Source organism: Somniosus microcephalus, chromosome 4 (assembly GCF_052327205.1).
Source record: "Somniosus microcephalus isolate GS21.2 chromosome 4, FLI_Smic_1.0, whole genome shotgun sequence".
Taxonomy (NCBI): Eukaryota; Metazoa; Chordata; class Chondrichthyes; order Squaliformes; family Somniosidae; genus Somniosus; species Somniosus microcephalus.
Genome location: NC_140990.1, coordinates 113,860,005 through 113,880,702, shown reverse-complemented (window position 1 = coordinate 113,880,702; position 20,698 = coordinate 113,860,005). Strand labels below are relative to the sequence as shown.

Here is a 20,698-nt window from a genome sequence, read left to right as displayed (position 1 = left end):
TGTGTTTGGTGATCCCACGAATGTTACCGAGACCTTCCCTGGATACCAACGGTAGGAGACGCACTCTGGAAGGTATGGGGAGCTGGGACTTGTCCATGACAGTAACCAAAGGTATGCGAACTGAAATAATCTCGAGTTCGAAAGGAGAAAAGGCTCAAAAATGGAGCAGTCAGTAACAGGACATCAGTTAGTCTCCTCTTATCTTGGAGACATCAAATATCGACATACTGTGTTATTTAAAATATCAAAATATTAAACTCCGGCCCAGTTACAGGGGTTATTAACATCAGCAGAAACAAACTCCAAATGTCAGAATGAACATGATTCAGTCGGGATGTGATTAACATCAGCAATAAACAGCAGAATCCAACCCCTGCAGTCACTTGTGAACACGCTGGTGTCTCAGCAGGTGGGATGAACAAGTTAATTCCTTCCCATACTTAGAGCAGGTGAACGGCCTCTCCCCAGAGTGAACTCGCTGGTGTCACTGGTGGGATGAACAAGTGAATCCCTTCCCACAGACAGAGCAGGTGAACGGCCTCTCCCCAAAGTGAACTCGCTGGTGTGTCAGAAGGTTGGATGACTGAGTGAATCTTTTCCCACAGACATAGCAGGTGAACGGCCTCTCCCCAGAGTGAACTCGCTGGTGTGTCAGAAGGTTGGAAGACTGAGTGAATCTCTTCCCACAGACAGAGCAGGTGAACGGCCTCTCCCCAGAGTGAACTCGCTGGTGTCTCAGCAGGTGGGATGACCGAGTGAATCCATTTCCACACGGAGCAGGTGAACGTTCTCTCCCCAGTGTGGACTCTCTGGTGTTTCAGCAGGCTGGATGAAAGAGTGAACCCCTTCCCACAGACAGAGCAGGTGACCGGCCTCTCCCCGGTGTGAACTCGCTGGTGTCTCCGATGGTGGGATGAGTTATTGAATCCCTTCCCACACACGGAGCAAGTGAACGGACTCTCCCCAGTGTGAACTCGCTGGTGTTTCAGCAGTTTGGATGACTGAGTGAATCCCTTCCCACACTCAGAGCAGGTGAACGGCCTCTCCCCAGTGTGAACTCGCTGGTGTCTCAGATGGTGGGATGAATTATTGAATCCCTTCCCACACACGGAGCAGGTGAACGGCTTCTCCCCAGTGCGAACTCGCTGGTGTGTCAGCAGGCAGGATGACAAAGTGAATCCCTTGCCACACTCAAAGCAGGTGAACGGTCTCTCCCCAGTGTGTACTCGCTGGTGAGTTAGAAAGTTGGATGAACAAGTGAATCCCTTCCCACACTCAGAGCAGATGTACGGCCTCTCCCCGGTGTGGCTGCGCCGATGAATTGCCAGCTCAGACGGGTAATTGAATCCCTTCCCACAATCCCCACATTTCCAAGGTTTCTCCGTGGTGCGGGTGTCCTTGTGTCTCTCCAGGTTGGACGATCAGTTGAAGCCTCGTCCACACATAAAACACATGTACGGTTTCTCCCCGCTATGAATGGAGCGATGTTTTTTTAGGCTGTGCAACTTGTTAAAGCTCTTTCCACAGGCAGTGCACTGGAACACTCTCACTCGGGCGTGTGCGTCTCGATGCTTTTCCAGTCACACTGATGTTTGAAATCTTTTCTCACAGACAGAACAGAAACATTTCTCCTTCCACATTCAAAGGCCGATGATATTCTGGCCCTGATGAATCGAGTGACTGTCAGATCTTGACGTGATGGTTAGTTTGTGTTTCTCGTCTGCAAATCCACCCCTTCTAATACCCTGTAAAAGGAGTTTACAACACTCATGACTGTAAATACAGGATAGAAATTCAGAGAAGAAAATTCTAGTTTCATTGGAACATTCTTTCCTCTCTTGTTCCCCCAAAGCTGCAAATCCCCCTCCCGCACATTGTCCCTCTGCCCTGCGTTAAAATCCAAAACTATCGCACATCTGAACACAGCTTGTCTTCTGCTCCCAGTTTTCTCCCCTACCATTGGCACTCACTGGTTCTCCTCCCCTGAAGGTGCTGACCCTGGCTGGGTTCATTTCTATGCTCACTGGTTTCACTCCCTCTCCTCCCCTGAAGGTGCTGACTCTGGCTGGGTTCAGTTCTACACTCACTGGTTCCCCTCTTTCACCCCTGAAGGTGCTGACTCTGGCTGGGTTCAGTTCTACAGTCACTGGTTCCCCTTCCTGACCTCCCCTGAGGGTGTTGACTCTGGCTGAGTTCAGTTCTACATTCTCTGGTTCCCCTCTCTCTCGATCCCTGAAGGTGCTGACTCCGCCTGGGTTCAGTTCACTCACTGGTTCCCCTCCCTCTCCTCCCCTGAAGGTGCTGACTCTGCCTGGGTTCCGCTCACTCACTGGTTCCCCTCCCTCTCCTCCACTGAAGGTGCTGTCTCTGCCTGGGATCAGTTCTACAATCACTGGTTCCCCTCCCTCTCCTCCCTTTATGGTGCTGACTCTGGCTGGGTTCAGTTCTACGCTCACTGGTTCTCCTCTCTCTCCTCCCCTGAAGGTGCTGAGTCTGGCTAGGTTCAGTTCCACACAAATACAAAAAGAAAATACTGCAGATGCTGGAAATCTGAAATAATAAACAGAAAATGCTGCAGACAATCAGCAGATCAAGCAGCATAAACGTTTCAGGTCGATGACCTTTCATCCAGTTCTGACCTGGGGGGGGTCTGGTAAAGTAAGGATGATACCAATCGACTGCATCAGGGCATAGAAAGGCTTGCAGAATGGGCAGACAAGTGGTAGATGAAATTTAATATAGAGAAGTGTGAGGTGATGCATTTTGGCAGAAGGAACAGGGAGAGGCAATATACACTTAATGGCACAGTTTCAAAGAGTGTGCAGGGGCAGAGGGACCTGGGAGTTAATGTGCATAGGTCCCTGAAGGTGGCAGGACATATTGAGAGAGTGGTTAACAAAGCCTATGGGATGTTGGGCTTAATAAATAGAGGTATTGAGTACAAAAGTAGAGAAGTTATGCTGAACCTTAATAAAGAGCTGATTAGGCCACAACTGGAGTATTGCGTCCAGTTCTGGTCACCACACTTTAGGAAGGATGTGAAGGCCCTTGAGAGGGTGCAGAGGAGATTTACCAGAATGGTTCCAGGGTTGGAGGATCTTAGTTGCAAGGACAGGTTGGAGCAGCTGGATTTGTTTTCATTAGGGCAAAGGAGGTTGAGGGTGATTTGATAGAGGTGTACAACATTATGATGGGTTTTTGGATAGGCTAGACAGGGAAAGGCTGTTCCCACTAGTTGATGCTACAAGGACTAGGGGGACATCGATTTAAGGTTTTGGGCAAGAGATACAAGGGAGATGTGAGGAAAAACCTTTTTATGCAGGGAGTTGCGAGTGCCTGGAATTCGCTGCCGACGTAAGTGGTGGAAGCGGAGACACTCAATGTTTACAAGGGGAGACTGGATAGGCATTTCAGGGAAATAAACTTGCAGGGCTACGGGGTTCGAGCGGGGTAATGCGAATGACTGGATTGCTGTACAGAGAGCCGGCACGGACTCGATGGGCCAAATGACCTCCTCTGTGTCATTAAGACTCGATGATTCCTCCTCTGAAGGTGCTGAGTCTGGCTATGTTCAGTTCGACACTCACTGGTTCCCCTCCCTCTCCTCGCTTGAATGTGCTGACTCTGGTTGGGTTCAGTTCTACACTCACTGGTTCACCCTCGCATCCCCTGAAGGTGCTGACACTGGCTGGGTTCAGTTCCACACTCACAAGTTCCCCTCCCTCTCCTCCCCTGAAGGTGCTGACACTGGCTGGGTTCAGTTAACTTACTGGTTCCCCTCCCTCTCCTCCCCTAAAGGTGCTGACTCTGGCTGGGTTCAGTTCTACACTCAGTGGTTCCCCGCCCTCTCCTCCCCTGAAGGTGCTGACTCTGGCTGGGTTCAGTTCACTCACTGGTACCCCTCCCTCTCCTCCCCTGAAGGTGCTGCCTCTGGCTGGGTTCAGTTCACGCACTGGTTCCCCTCCCTCTCCTCCCCTGAAGGTGCTGACTCTGGCTGGGTTCAGTTCACTCACTGGTTCCCCTTCCTCTCCTCCCGTTAAGGTGCAGACTCTGGCTGGGTTCAGTTCTACACTAATACAAAAAGAAAATACTGCAGATGCTGGATATCTGAAATAAAAACAGAAAATCCTGGAGACACTCAGCAGATCAGGCAGCATCTGTGAAGAGAGAAACAGAGTAAACGTTTCAGATCGATGACCTTTCATCCAGTTCTGACCTGAGGGGGTCTGGCAAAGTGAGGATGATATCAATCGACTGCAACAGGACATAGAAAGACTCGCAGAATGGGCAGACAAGTGGTAGATGGAATTTAATACAGAGAAGTGTGAGGTGATGCATTTTGGCAGAAGGATCAGGGAGAGGCAATATACACTTAATGGCACAGTTTTAAACAGTGTGCAGGGACAGAGGGACCTGGGAGTTTATGTGCATAGATCCCTGAAGGCGGCAGGACATTTTGAGAGAGTGTTAACAAAGCATTGGGGTGTTGGGCTTAATAAATAGAGGTATTGAGTACAAAAGTAGAGAAGTTATGCTGAACCTTTATAAAGCGCTGATTAGGCCACAACTGGAGTATTGCCTCCAGTTCTGGTCACCACACTTTAGGAAGGATGTAAAGGCACTTGAGAGGGTGCAGAGGAGATTTACCAGAATGGTTCCAGGGTTGGAGGATCTTAGTTACAAGGACAGGTTGCAGCAGCTGGATTTGTTTTCATTAGGGCAGAGGTTGAGGGTGATTTGATAGAGGTGTACAACATTATGATGGGTTTGGATAGGCTAGACAGGGAAAGGCTGTTCCCACTAGTTGATGCTACAAGGACTAGGGGCCACAGATTCAAGGTTTTGGGCAAGAGCTACAGGGGGATGTGAGGAAAAACCTTTTTATGCAGGGAGTGGTGAGGGCCTGGAATTCGCTGCCGACGTAAGTGGTGGAAGCGGAGACACTCAATGTTTACAAGGGGGGACTGGATAGGCATTTGAGGGAAATAAACTTGCAGGGCTATGGGGTTCGAGCGGGGGAATGGGACTGACTGGATTGCTGTACAGAGAGCCGGCCCGGACTCGATGGGCCAAATGACCTCCTCTGTGTCATTAAGACTCTATGACTCCTCCTCTGAAGGTGCTGACTCTGGCTATGTTCAGTTCCACACTAACTGGTTCCCCTCCCTCTCCTCCCCTGAAGGTGCTGACTCTGGCTGGGTTCAGTTCTACACTCACTGGTTCCCCTCTCTCTCCTCCCCTGAAGGTGCTGACTCTGGCTGGGTTCAGTTCTACACTCACTGGTTCCCCTCCCTCTCCTCCCCTGAAGGTGCTGACTCTGGCTGGGTTCAGTTCACTCACTGGTTCCCCTCCCTCTCTATAAAAGGCTATAAAAGGCTCCAGAAATCAGGTAAGGCCTCAGAGCGTCGGCAGGAATTCAGCGGTGGCAGCGGGGCTATAAAAAGGCTCCAGAGACCAGGTAAGGCGTACCAGTCTCCGAACTCGGAACTCAGAGGGAAGGAGAGCAGTAAAAAATAATCGAAGTGCGACGTCACCAGAAAGCAGGTAAGTGATTGTTTGGTGAGTATTTCTCTCTTTTTAAACTTAAACTCTGCGGTTTATAGTTTCTAAGGTGTGATATGCATCATCTAGAATCAGGGCAGAGGGTATTTAAAAATAATATTGATAAATTTAATTAATTACATAGAATGGGAGAGCAGGTGATGTGTTACTGCTGCAATGTGTGGGAGCTGGTGGACACCATTGATGCTCATGGTGATCACATTTGCAGTAAGTGTTGGCTGCTCGAGGAATTCTGGCTCCGTGTTGATGAGCTGGAGTCCAAGCTTCAAACACTGCGACACATCAGGGAGGGGGAGAGTTACCTGGACTCTGTGTTCCAAGAAGTAGTCACACCAATTAGATTAACTAATTCAGATGTAGTCCGTGGTCAGGGACAGGAGGGTGTGACTATGAGTGAGGCAGGTACGGGGCTCCAGGAGGTAGTGTTGGAGGAGCCGCAGCCCTTGCTCTTGTCCAACAGGTTCGAGGCTCTTACTCCCTGTGAGGACAGGAGCAGGGACTGCAGGGAGGATGAGCAACCTGGCCACAGCACCGTGGAACAGGTGGCGATTCAAGTGGGGGGAGTAAAAAGAAATGTTGTAGTGGTAGGGGATAGTATCATAAGGGGGATAGATAGGGTTCTTTGCAGCCAAGAGCGAGAATCCCGAAGGTTGTGTTGCCTGCCCGGTGCCAGGGTTAAGGACATCTCCTCTGGGCTGGAGAGAAACTTGGAGTGGGAGGGGGAGGATCCAGTTGTCGTGGTCCATGTTGGTACCAACGACATAGATAGATAAGGAAAGAGGTTCTGCTAAGGGAGTATGAGCAGCTAGGGGCCAAATTAAAAAGCAGAACCACAAGGGTAATAATCTCTGGATTACTACCTGAGCCACGAGCAAATTTGGCTAGGGTAAATAAAATCAGAGAGTTAAATGCGTGGCTGAAAGACTGGTGTGGTAGAAATGGGTTTTGCTTCTTGGGACACTGGCACTAGTACTGGGACAGGAGAGAGCTGTTCCGTTGGGACGAACTTCACTTGGCCAGTGCTGGGACTAGAATCCTGGCAAATCGAATAACTAGGGCTGTAGAGAGAGCTTTAAACTAATTCGTCGGGGGGGAGGCTTCAAGAGAGCAAAAAATAAAAATGTCAGCGGAGAAGGCAACAGAGGAAAGTAGCAGTGGGGAAATTAAAAACCAGAGCGTGTCAGGAAGGGACAGAATATATAAAGGTAAAATAGTAAAGGGGGTAAAAGCAGGAATAAATTGTCACAAAACATATTTAAAAGTTCTTTATCTGAATGCACGCATTTGTAACAAAATAGATGAGTTGACGGTACAAATAACTACATATGGGTATGATCGGGTGGCCTTTACAGAAACATGGCTGCGAGGTGACCATGACTGGGAACTAAACATCCAGGGGTATTTGACTATTAGGAAGGACAGGCAGGAAGGAAAGTGAGGTGGGGTGGCTATGTTAATAACGGATGGAATCACTGCAATAGTGAGAAATGATATTGGGTCAAAGGATCAGGAAAGTGAAACAGTTTGGGTGGAGATCAGGAATAATAAGGGGGAAAAGTCACTGGTGGGCGTAGTCTATAGGCCTCCTAACAGTTGCAACTCTATTGGTCGGAGTATAAATCAAGAAATAGTTGGGGCTTGTAATAAGGGAACAGATATAATCATGGGAGATTTTAACTTTCATATTGACTGGACAAATCAAATTGGGCAGGGCAGCCTTGAGGAAGAGTTCATAGAGTGCATTAGGGACGGGTTCCTTGAGCAGTATGTTACTGAACCAACCAGGGGGCAGGCAATCTTAGATCTGGTCCTGTGTAATGAAACAGGATTAATAAAAAATGTCCTAGTAAAGGTTCCCCTTGGAATGAGTGACCATAACATGGTTGAGTTCCAAATTCAGTTGGAGGGTGAGAGAGTTGGATCTCAAATCAGCGTACTAAGCTTAAATAAAGGAGACTATGAAGGTATGAGAGCAGAGTTGACTAAAGTGGACTGGGAAATAGATTAAGGTGTAAGGTGGTACAGGAGCAGTGGTGTACATTCAAGGAGATATTTCACAACATTCAGAAAAATATATTCCACTGAATAAAAAGGGGCGTAAAAGAAAAGACAGCCATCCGTGGCTAAGTAAAGTAATAAAGGATAGTATCCGACTAAAAACACGGGCATATAAAGTAGCCAAATCTAGTGGGAGGATAAAAGATTGGGAAGCATTTAAAAGCCAGCAAAGAATAACTAAAAGATTAATTAAGAAAGGGAAGATAGATTATGAAAGTAAACAAGCAAAAAATATAAAAACAGATAGCAAGAGTTTCTACAGTTATATAAAAAGAAAAAGGGTGGCTAAAGAGAATGTTGGTCCCTTAGAGGACGACACCGGGAAATTAGTAGTGGGGAACATGGAGATGGCAATTACGCTGAACAAATATTTTGTTTCAGTCTTTACAGTAGAGGACATTAAAAATATCCCAACACTGGACAAACAGGGGGCTATAGGAGGGGAGGAGCTAAACATGATTAAAATCACTAAGGAGATGGTACTCGGTAAGATAATGGGACTTACGGCGGATAAATCCCCTGGACCTGATGGCTTACATCCTAGGGTCTTGAGAGAAGTAGCGGTAGGGATTGCAGATGCATTGTTGGGAATTTTCCAAAACTCCCTGGATTCAGGAAAGGTCCCAGCAGATTGGAAAACTGCTAATGTAACGCCCTTATTTAAAAAGGGAGGTAGACAAAAGGCTGGAAACTATAGACCAGTTAGCCTAACATCTGTGGTTGGTAAAATGTTGGAGTCCATTATTAAGGAAGCAGTAACAGGACATTTGGATAAGCATAATTTAATCAGACAGAGTCAGCATGGTTTTATGAAAGGGAAATCATGCTTGACAAATTTGCTCGAATTCTTTGAGGACGTAACAAACAGGATGGATAAAGGGGAACCAGTGGATGTGGTGTATTTGGACTTCCAAAAGGCATTTGACAAGATGCCACACAAAAGATTACTGCACAAGATAAAAAATCACAGGATTGGGGGTAATATACTGGCATGGGTGGAAGATTGGCTATCTAACAGAAAAGAGAGTTGGGATAAATGTTTCATTCTCGGGCTGGCAATCAGTAACTAGTGGTGTTCCGCAGGGGTCAGTACTGGGACCCCAACTCTTTACAATCTATATTAACGATTTGGAGGAGGGGACCAAGTGCAACGTATCCAAGTTTGCCGACGATACAAAGATGGGAGGGAAAGCAGTGAGTGAGGAGGGCATAAAAAACCTGCAAAAGGACATAGACAGGCTAAGTGAGTGGGCAAAAATTTGGCAGATGGAATATAATGTTGGAAAGTGTGAGGTTATGCACTTTGGCAGAAAAAATCAAAGAGCAAGTTATTATCTAAATGGAAAGAAACTGCAAAGTGCTGCAGTACAAAGGGATCTGGGGGTCCTGGTGCATGAAACACAGAAGGTTAGTATGCAGGTGCAGCAGGTGATCAGGAAGGCCAATGGAATCTTGGCTTTTATTGCAAGGGGGATGGAGTATAAAAGCAGGGAAGTCTGGCTTCAGTTATACAGGGTACTGGTGAGGCCACACCTGGAATACTGCGTAGTTTTGGTTTCCATATTTAAGAAAAGATATACTTGCTCTCGAGGCAGTTCAGAGAAGGTTCACTCAGCTAATTCCAGAGAGGAGGGGGTTGACTTATGAGGAATTCAGAAGAATGAGAGGCGATCTTATCGAAACATATAAGATTGCGAGGGGGCTTGATCGGGTGGATGCGGGGAGGATGTTTCCACTGATGGGTGAGACTGGAACTAGGGGGCATAATCTTAGAATAAAGGGCTGCCGTTTCAAAACTGAGATGAGGAGAAACTTCTTCACTCAGAGGGTAGTAAATCGATGGAATTTGCTACCTCAGAGAACTGTGGAAGCTGCAACATTAAATAAATTTAAAACGGAGATAGACAGTTTCCTAGCTGATAAGGGAATTAAGGGTTATGGGGAGCGGGCAGGGAAGTAGACGTGAGTCTAGGGTCGGATCAGCCATGATCCTTTTGAATGGCGGAGCAGGCCCGAGGGTCAGTATGGCCTACTCCTGCTCCTACTTCTTATGTTCTTATCTTATGTTCCTCCCCTGAAGGTGCTGACTCTGGCTGGGCTCAGTTCTACAGTCACTGGATCCCCTTCCTCTCCTCCCCTGAAGGTGCTGACTCTGGCTGGGTTCAGTTATACCGTCACTGATTCCCCTCTCTCTCCACCCCTGATGGTGCTGACTCTGCCTGGGTTCAGTTCTACACTCACTGGTTGCCCTCCCTCTCCTCCCTTTATGGCGCTGACTCTGGCTGGGTTCAGTTCTACACTCTCTGGTTCTCCTCTCTCTCTGCTCCCCTGAAGGTGCTGACTCTGGCTAGGTTCAGTTCTACACTAATACAAAAAGAAAATACTGCAGATGCTGGATATCTGAAATAAAAACAGAAAATGCTGGAGACACTCAGCAGATCAGGCAGCATTTGTGAAGAGAGAAACAGAGTAAACGTTTCAGGTCGATGACCTTTCATCCAGTTCTGGCCTGGGGGGGTCTGGCAAAGTGAGGATGATACCAATCGACTGCAACAGGACATAGAAAGGCTCGCAGAATGGGCAGACAAGTGGTAGATGGAATTTAATACAGAGAAGTGTGAGGTGATGCATTTTGGCAGAAGGAACAGGGAGAGGCAATATACACTTAATGGCACAGTTTTAAAGAGTGTGCAGGGACAGAGGGACCTGGGAGTTAATGTGCATAGGTCCCTGAAGGTGGCAGGACATATTGAGAGAGTGGTTAACAAAGCATATGGGATGTCGGGCTTAATAAATAGAGGTATTGAGTACAAAAGTACAGAAGTTATGCTGAACCTTTATAAAGCGCTGATTAGGCCACAACTGGAGTATTGCGTCCAGTTCTGGTCACCACACTTTAGGAAGGATGTGAAGGCACATGAGAGGGTGCAGAGGTGTTTTACCAGAATGGTTCTGGGGTTGGAGGATCTTAGTTACAAGGACAGGTTGGAGAAGCTGGATTTGTTTTCATTCGAGCAAAGTAGGTTAAGGGTGATTTGATAGAGGTGTACAAGATTATGATGGGTTTGGATAGGCTAGACGGGGAAAGGCTGCTCCCACTAGTTGATGCTACAGGGACTAGAAGGACACAGATTTAAGGTTTTGGGCAAGAGATACAAGGGAGATGTGAGGAAAAACGTTTTTATGCAGGGAGTGGCGAGGGCCTGGAATTCGCTGCCGATGGAAGTGGTGGAAGCGGAGACACTCAATGTTTACAAGGGGAGACTGGATAGGCACTCGAGGGAAATAAACTTGCAGGGCTACGACGTTCAAGCGGGGGAATGGGGCTGAATGGACTGCTGTACAGAAAGCCGGCAAGGACTCGATGGGCCAAATGACCTCCTCTGTGTCATTAAGACTCTATGACTCCTCCTCTGAAGGTGCTGACTCTGGCTATGTTCAGATCCACACTAACTGGCTCCCCACCCTCTCCTCCCCTGAAGGAGCTGGCCCTGGCTGGGTTCAGTTCCCTCGCTGGTTCCCCTCCCTCTCCTCCCCTGAAGGTGCTGACTCTGGTTGGGTTCAGTTCTACATTCATTGGTTCCCCTCCCTCCTCCCCTGAAGCTGCTGACTCTGGCTGGGTTCAGTTCACTCACTGGTTCACCTCCCTCTCCTCCCCTGAATGTGCTGACTCTGGCTGGGTTCAGTTCACTCACTGGTTCCCCCCTCCTCCCCTGAAGGTGCTGATTCTGACTGGGTTCAGTTCCACACTCACTGGTTCCGCTCCCTCTCCTCCCCTGAAGGTGCTGACTCTGGCTGGGTTCAGTTCTACACTCACTGGTTCCCCTCTCTCTCCTCCCCTGAAGGTACTGACTCTGGCTGGGTTCAGTTCCCTCACTAGTTCCCCTCCCTCTCCTCCCCTGAAGGGGCTGACTCTGGCCGGGTTCAGTTCTACACTCACTGGTTCCCCTCCCTCCTCCCCTGAAGGTGCTGACTCTGGCTGGGTTCAGTTCTACACTCACTGGGACCCTGAAGCCTCGCCCACCAATGGTTACTTTGCAAACATGGCCGCGCATGTGCTATACCGCTCACTGAAGCAAAATTGTGACACACAAAACTTCAGCTTTCCTTTACAAAGATGGTCACCGTTAAATCAACAGAAAATGCTGGAAAAACTCAGCAGGTCAGGCAACATCCGTGGAGAGAAATTTGAGTTGACGTTTCGGGTTTGACCCTTCTTCAAAACTGGAGAGAAAAGGAACTGGATCGAAGGCAGGGCTGCGATCGTACAAAAGAATAAAAGAACCAAAAGAAGTAAAAGAGATTAGAAGCTAGACGAGATGGTAATAGGCTGGGATTAGGTGTAAAGTGTACTGGCAGGGCAAAAGATAGCTGCCAGGTGTGAGAGAGAAACAAAAGGAAAGGGGGGGGGAGGAAAGGAGTGGAAAAATATAAGTAAAAATGAAATAGGGGCCGAGGTTATGATCTGAAATTGTTGAACTCGATATTGAGACCGGAAGGCTGCAGAGTGCCTAATCGGAAGATGAGGTGCTGTTCCTCGAGTTTACGTTGAGCTTCCGTGGAACAGTACAAGAGGCCAAGGACGGTGAGGTCCGAGTGGAAATGGAGCGGTGAATTGAAATGACAGGCAACCGGAAGCTCGGGGTCACCCTTACGGACTGAATGGAGGTGTTCAGCAAAGCGGTCACCCAATCTGCGTTTGGTCTCCCCAATGTAGAGGAGACCGCATCGTGAGCAGCGAATACAGTATACTAGATTGCGAGAAGTACAAGTAAATCGCTGTTTCACCTGGAAGGGGTGTTTGGGGCCCTGGACAGTGGGGAGGGGGGAGGTATAGGGGCAGGTGTTACATCTGCTCCGCTTGCACGGGAAGGTGCCAGGCGAAGGGGAAGGGCTGTTTGGGGTGATAGAGGAGTGGACTGGGGTGTCTCGGAGAGAGCGGTCCCTGCGGAATGCTGAAAGGGGAGGAGGAGGGGAAGATACGTTTGGTGGTGGGATCACTTTGGAGGTAGCGGAAATGCCGGAGGATGATCCGTTGAATGTGGAGGCTGGTGGTGTGAAAGGTGAGGACAAGGGGAACCCTATCGTGGTTCCGGGAGGGAGGGGCAGGGGTGAGGGCAGAGGTGCGGGAGATAGAACTGACACGGTCGAGGGCAGTGTCAACCACGGTAGAGGGGAATCCTCGGTTGCGGAAAAAGGAAGACTTGTCTGAAGCACTGGTGTGGAAGGCGGCATCGTCGGAGCAGATACGGCGGAGGCGGAGAAACTGGGAGAATGGAATAGAGTCCTTACAGGAAGCCGGGTGGGAGGAAGTATCATCCAGGTAGCTGTGGGAGTCAGTGGGCTTGTCGTAAATATTGGTCGATAACCTATCCCCAGAGATGGAGATGGAGAAGTCGAGTCCCCTCCCTCCCGGAACCACGATAGGGTTCCCCTTGTCTTCACCTTTCACCCCACCAGCCTCCACATTCAACGGATCATCCTCCGGCATTTCCGCTACCTCCAAAGTGATCCCACCACCAAACGTATCTTCCCCTCCCCTCCCCTTTCAGCATTCCACAGGGACCGCCCTCTCCGAGACACCCCAGTCCACTGCTCTATCACCCCAAACAGCCCTTCCCCTTCGCCTGGCACCTTCCTGTGCAAGCGGAGGAGATGTAACACCTGCCCCTATACCTCCCCCCTCCCCACTGTCCAGGGCCCCAAACACCCCTTCCAGGTGAAACAGCGATTTACTTGTACTTCTCGCAATCTAGTATACTGTATTCGCTGCTCACGATGCGGTCTCCTCTACATTGGGGAGACCAAATGCAGATTTGGTGACCGCTTTGCGGAGCACCTCCGTTCAGTCCGTAAGGGTGACCCCGAGCTTCCGGTCGCCTGTCATTTCAATTCACCGCTCCATTCCCACTCGGACCTCACCGTCCTTGGCCTCTTGTACTGTTCCACAGAAGCTCAACGTAAACTCGAGGAACAGCACCTTATCTTCCGATTAGGTACTCTGCAGCCTTCTGCTCTCAATATCGAGTTCAACAATTTCAGATCATAACCTCGGCCCCTATTTCATTTTTACTTATATTTTTCCACTCCTTTCCTCCCCCCCCCCTTTCCTTTTGTTTCTCTCTCACACCTGGCAGCTATCTTTTGCCCTGCCAGTACACTTTACACCTAATCCCAGCCTATTACCATCTCGTCTAGCTTCTAATCTCTTTTACTTCTTTTGGTTCTTTTATTCTTTTGTCCGATCGCAGCCCTGCCTTCGATCCAGTTCCTTTTCTCCCCAGTTTTGAAGAAGGGTCAAACCCGAAACGTCAACTCAAATTTCTCTCCACGGATGTTGCCTGACCTGCTGAGTTTTTCCAGCATTTTCTGTTGTTATTTCGGATTTCCAACATCTGCAGTATTTTGCTCTCGTACTAGTGGTCACCGTTAACCTGGGCCTAATATGGGAAAAAGCCTCGGAGCTGCATACGGGGAACCTGAAGGTTCTCAATCGGGGTTTGCGGCCTACGCTAGGTGTTTATGAAGCTCACCCGGCGAGTGCGTTACCTCCCTGCACCCGTAATCGGCGCGAAAACCACGTCTCCACGCTCTGTCCGTTTCCACCACTTGCCTGGGTCTGATCATAGTGACACTGCGCATGCTCCAACTACAGGCGGGCAATGCGCCTGCGCACTGGCCTCCTCCAGTGTCAATGGGCACATTGTCCCCGTGGGGCATGCTGGGGAACAGCGCTGTCATTGTGAATGGAGAATGAGTTTCTGTGATCCCACTGAGAGAAACTTTATCAATAAATCCGGGCGTTGTGCCATGGTTCAGTCCTGGATGTGATTAATAACAGAATCCAAACCCCTGTAGTCACATGTGAACTCACTGGAGTCTCAGCAGGTTGGGTGAATTTCTTCCCACACACAGGATATTGAAACAGTCTCTCTCCAGTATCAATGCGCTGATCGTGCATCAGCTGCTTTGAACTTTGAAAGTTTTTCTCACAATCAGAGTATTTGCAGCAACTGTTCTCAATGTGGACACTCAGGAGTATCAACAGCTGAGACAACGGAGTCAATCCCTTCCCATACGTGAAGTATCTAAGCCGTCCCTCTCCGGTGTGACTGCTGTGTCAGTAAATGTGATGATCGATTGAATCCCTTTCCACTTACAGAGCAGTGAATGCATTGTCCCCATTAATCTCTTTCCACACTCACCTGGTGAACTGTTTCGATGAGTTTGCCCCTCATACGGGCAACTGAATCCATTCCCACTGTCCCCACATTTACATTGTTGATTCAGGTGGGTGTACGAGTCTCACAGGCTAGACGATTTGCTAAAGGTGGACCCACACATAACATGTGTGCTGTTTCACCCCGCTGTGATTGTTGTTCTTTTCCTTCCATATCCAAATGCCAAAGATATTCAGCTCCTGATGAATCCAGTGAATCTGTCAGATCTTGAAGTGATGCTTGGTTCGAGTTTCCATCTGCAGATCCTCCCCTTATAATACCCTGCAAATGGTGGTTACAAAATGATAGAAATTCGGAACAGACAAAGCTTGTCTCTACACATTTTTTTTCACTTCTGACCCTCCTGAACTGTAAATTCTCGATTTTAAAAACTCTACCTCCATCCTTACTGTCTAAAAACAACATTCATGACACCATCTGTTATTTTGTTTCTCCCCTTCTCTCCAGAGGAACTGAATCTGGCTGAGTGCAACAACAACTTGTACTTATATAGCGCCTTTAATATTGTAAAACGTCCCAAGGTGCTGCACAGGAGGGTTATAAGACAAAAAAATTGACATCGAGCCACATAAAGATGACCATTAGGGCAGATGACCAAAAGATTGGTCAAAGAGGTAAGTTTTAAGGTGCATCTTAAAGGAGAGGTAGCGAGGTGGCGAGGTTTAGGCAAGGAATTCCAGAGCTGAGTATCGAGGCAACAGAAGGCATGGCCACCAATGGTTGAGCAATTATACTCAGGGATGCTCAAGAGGGCAGAATTAGAGGAGCGCAGATATCTCGTTGGCATTATGGGGCTGAAGGAGATTACAGAGATAGGAAGGGGCAAGACCATGGAGGGATTTGAAAACAAGGATGAGAATTTTGAAATTGAGGCATTGCTTAACCGGGAGCCAATGTAGGTCAGCGAGCACAGGGTTGATGGATGAACAGGACTTGGTGCGAGTTAGGACACGGGCAGCCGAGTGTTGGATGGCCTCAAGTTTATGTAGTGTGGAATGTGGGAGGCCAGCCAGGAGTGCACTGGAATAGTTAAGTTTAGAGGTAACAAAAGCACAGATAAGGGTTTCAGCAGCGGATGAGCTGAGGCAAGGGCAGAAACGGGCGATGTTATGGAGGTGGAAAAAGGCGGTCATTGTTATGCTGTGGATATGTGGTCGGAAGCTCATTTCAGGGTCAAATATGACACCAAGGTTGTGAACAGTCTGGTTCATCCTCAGACAGATGTTGGGCAGAGGGATGGAGTCAGTGGCTAGGGAACTGAGTTTGTGGCGGGGACCGATAACAATGGCTTCAGTCTTCCCAATATTTAATTGGAGAACATTTCTGGAGTATTCTGTCCAATTCTGAGCACCACACCTTAGGAAGGATGTGAAGGCCTTAGAGAGGGTGCAGAAAAGATTTACAAGAATGCTTCCAGGGACGAGGGACTTCAGTTCCATGGATAGACTGGAGAAGATTGGGTTGTTCTCCTTAGTGCAGAGAAGATTGAGAGGAGATTTTATTGAGGTGTTCAAAATCATGAGGGGTCTGGACAGAGTATATAGAGAGAGAAACTGTTCCCATTGGCGGAAGGGTCGAGAAAAAGAGGACGCAGAATTAAGGTGATTAGCAACAGAAACAAAGGTGATGTAAGAAAAAGCTTTTACGCTGCGAGTGGTTAGGATCTGGAATGCACTGCCTGAAAGGGTGGGGGAGGTAGGTTCAATCGTGGCTTTCAAAAGGCACTTGGATAAGGACCTGAAGGGAAAAAATGTCAGGACTCCGTGGAAAGGGCGGGGGAGTGGGAATAGCTGAGGTGCTCTTCCAGAGAGCAGGCATGGGCTCGATGGGCCGAATGGCCACATTCTGTGCTGTAACCATTCTATGATTCAAAGTATTGATACAGTTAATCTTCATTTATTCCTATTTTAATAACTTTTGATGAATGTGGCCCTCGCCAAGGGCCAGGATATCAGATTTGACCCACCATGGAAAATGAGATTGACTCCCCTGCGGTAGACAATGTCAACCGCATTCCCCCTCATCCCCCAACCCAGCAACTTCTTCACAAAATTCAAGCACGTTGGCCTTGTTTTCTGGAAACCATGTTGAATATCTCTAATGGCTCCTTCCCTTTCCCCGTGATCGAAAACAGCATCTCTTAGGATCCCTTCAGGCACCTTCCCTGTGATCGATATCACAATGATGGGCCTCCAGTTCTCTTAGGATCCCTTCAGGCGCCTTCCTTGTGATCGATATCACATTGATGGGCCTTTAGTTCTCTTAGGATCCCTTCAGGCATCTTCCCTGTGATCGATATCACACTGATGGGCCTCTAGTTCTCCTAGGATCTCTTCAGGCACCATCCCTGTGATCGATATCACACTAATGGGCCTCTAGTTCTCTTAGGATCCCTTCAGACACCTTCCCTGTGATCGATATCACACTGATGGGCCTCTAGTTCTCTTAGGATCCCTTCAGGCATCTTCCCTGTGATCGATATCACACTGATGGGCCTCTAGTTCTCCTAGGATCTCTTCAGGCACCATCCCTGTGATCGATATCACACTAATGGGCCTCTAGTTCTCTTAGGATCCCTTCAGACACCTTCCCTGTGATCGATATCACACTGATGGGCCTTTAGTTCTCCTAGGATCTCTTCAGGCACCTTCCCTGTGATCAATATCACACTGATGGGTCTCTAGCTCTCTTAGGATCTATTCAGGCACCTTCCCTGTGATTGATATCACACTGATGCGCCTCTAGTTCTCTTAGGATCCCTTCAGGCACCTTCCCTGTGATTGATATCACACTGATGGGCTTCTAGTTCTCTTAGGATTTCTTCAGCCACCTTCCCTGTGATCGATATCGCACTGATGGGCCTCTAGTCCCTGGCTTTGATTTGTCCCCAATTTGGAAAATGGAAACTACGTGAGCTACCTTCCAATCTCAGGGAGCAATCCCTGACTCTACTGAGCTGAAGTCACGGGCAAGGGGCTCACAGAGCACCTATCCAATCACTTTAAACACCATTGGGTGGAAATCCCCTGGACCTTACAGGCCTCAAGATTAACTTGCACGGGGACATTGCTGTCAATGAAGAGACGAGATAGACCAAAGTGCCATTTGGCCCTCTCAGTGTGGCCCTGAAGGACTGTGTCCAGGCTGTAGTTCTGTTCCCGCCGTACGATCCTCCCCCCAGACTGTCGTTTCTGAGCTCCAGCCAGGTGATGCTAAACACTCAGGTGGGAATGACAAAAATCAAGAACAATGTGTTTAAAGAAAACTGATTTATTGGACATATATCCAAATATTAAACTCCAGCCCAGTTACAGGGGTTATTAACATCAGTAGAAACAAACTCCAACTATCAAATTGAACACAATTCTGTCCTGGATGTAATTAACAGCAGCAACAACAGCAGAATGCAATCTCTGCAGTCACTTGTGAACTCACCGGTGTTTCAGCAGGTTGGTTGAACAAGTGAATCCCTTCCCACACACGGAGTAGGTGAACGACCTCTCCCCAGTGTGAACTCTCTGGTGCTGCAGCAGGTGGGATGACTGACTGAATCCCTTCCCACACTTGGAGCAGGTGAACGATCTCTCCGCAGTGTGAACTCGCTGTTGTGTCAGCAAGTGGGACGACCGAGTGAATTCCTTCCCACGCTCAGAGCAGGTGAATGACCTATCTACAGTGTGAACTTGCTCGTGCTGCAGCAGGTTGGATAAACAAGTGAATCCCTTCCCACACCCAGAGCAGGTGAACGGACCCTCTCTAGTATGAACTCGTTGGTGTGCCAGCAGGCTGGATGACTGAGTGAATCCCTTCCCACACATGGAGCACGTAAACGGCCTCTCCTCAGTGTAAGTGCGCTCGTGTTTCAGCAGGTGGGATGAACACATGATTCCCTTCCCACACTCGGAGCAGGTGAATGGCCTTGCCCCGGTGTGAACACGCTGGTGTGTCAGCAGGTGGGATGACTGTGTAAATCCCTTCCCACACTCTGAGCAGGTGAAAGGCCTCTTCCTGGTGTGACTGCGCTTGTGTCTTGACAGGCCAGAGGATCGGCTGAAGCCTCGCCCACACAAAGAACACTTGTACGGTTTATCCACGCTCTGAACGGTGCTTTCTGCTACCATGCTAAAAGGTCCTGATGAATTGAGACAGTCTGTCAGAACTTGAAGTGATGTTTGGTTTGAGTTTCCCGTCTGCAAATCTTTCCCTTCTAATACACCGTAAAATGAATTTAAAACAGCAAAAAGGGAGGGTGAGAGAGAACCCACAGAAACACAAAGGCAGGTTGTGAAAGCGAGCTGAATGAATCTGGGAATTTGTGGGACCAGCACTAGAAAAAAGTGACCATGAAAGCTGCCAGATTGTCATAAAAATGCAACTGGTTCAGTAATGCCGTTCAGGGAAGGGAACCCGCCACCCAGTCTGGGCCTACACAAGACTCTGGCCTCTATGGGAGGAGAGAGAGTGAGGTGGGAGGGGGAGGGGTGAAATAGTGACTTTATACATCTGCAACTCAACTAGAACTTTGACAGCACCTCCCAAACACGGGACCTCCACCAGCGAGAAGGACAAGGGCAGCAGGTGCATGGGAACACCATCACCTCCCAATTCCTCTCCAATCACACACTATCCTGACTTGGGCATATATCGCCGTTCCTACATCATCGCTGGGTGAAAATCCTGGAACTGCTCACCTAACAGCATTCTGAGAGTACCTTCACCACACGGACTGCAGAGGTTCAAGAAGACGGCCCAACGTCACCTTCTCAATGGGCAACTGGGGATTGGCAATATATGCTGGCCTTGCCAGTGACATCCATATTGAATGAATTTAAAAAATCTGTATATTAAAAATGGATTGAAAGCCTCTACAGAAATACTTGTTTCTCTTTTACACTGTACGGACAGTGTCTGTTTAGGGACTGTACATGGGGATTCCAACCCTGGGACTGTACATGGGGATTCCAACCCTCGCACTATATATGGGGATTCAAACCCTGTGACTGTACACCGGGATTCTAACCCTGGGACTGTACATGGGGATTACAACCCTGGGACTGTGCATGGGGATTCTAACACTGGGACTGTACATGGGGTTTCCAACCCTGGGACTGTACATGGGGATTCCAACCCTGGGAATCTACATGGAGATTCTAACCCTGCGACTGTACATGGAGATTCCAGCCCTTTGTCTCTACATGTGGATTCTAACCCTGGGACTGTACATAGGGATTCAAACCCTGGGACTGTATATGGGGATTGTAATGCTGGTACTGTACACGGGCAGTCTAACCCTGGGACTGTACAAGGGGATTCTAACCCTAGGGCTGTATATGGGGATTCCAAACCTGGGGATTCTAACTCTGGGATTGTACATGGGGATTACAACCCTGGGACAATAAGTGCGGATTCTAAACCTGGGACTGTACATGGGGATATTAACCCTGGGACTGTACATGGGGTAGCCAAACCTGGGGATTCAATCCCTGGGACTGCACATGTGGATTCTAATCCTGGGACTGTATATGGGAATTCAAACACTGGGACTGTACACGGGGATTCTAAGCCTGGGACTGCACACGGGGATTCCAACCCTGTGACTGTACATGGGAATTCAAGCACTGGGACTGTACACGGGGATTCTAACACTGGGACTGATAATGGGAATTCCAACCCTGCGACTGTAAATGGGGATTCCAACACTTAGGCTGTAAATGGGGTTCCAACCCTTGGACTGTACATGGGGATTCTAAAGCTGGGACTGTACATGGGGATTCCAACACTGGGACTGTACATCGGGATTCTAACCCTGGGACTGTACAAGGGGATTATAATCCTGG

The 20,698-nt window shown here is 48.6% G+C and overlaps 1 pseudogene; it reads right to left on the bottom strand.

The window, feature by feature from the left end:
- Nucleotides 1-269: 269 nt before the first annotated feature.
- LOC147119678 (uncharacterized) lies at nt 270-18,745 on the bottom strand (annotated as a pseudogene).
- Nucleotides 18,746-20,698: the final 1,953 nt, after the last annotated feature.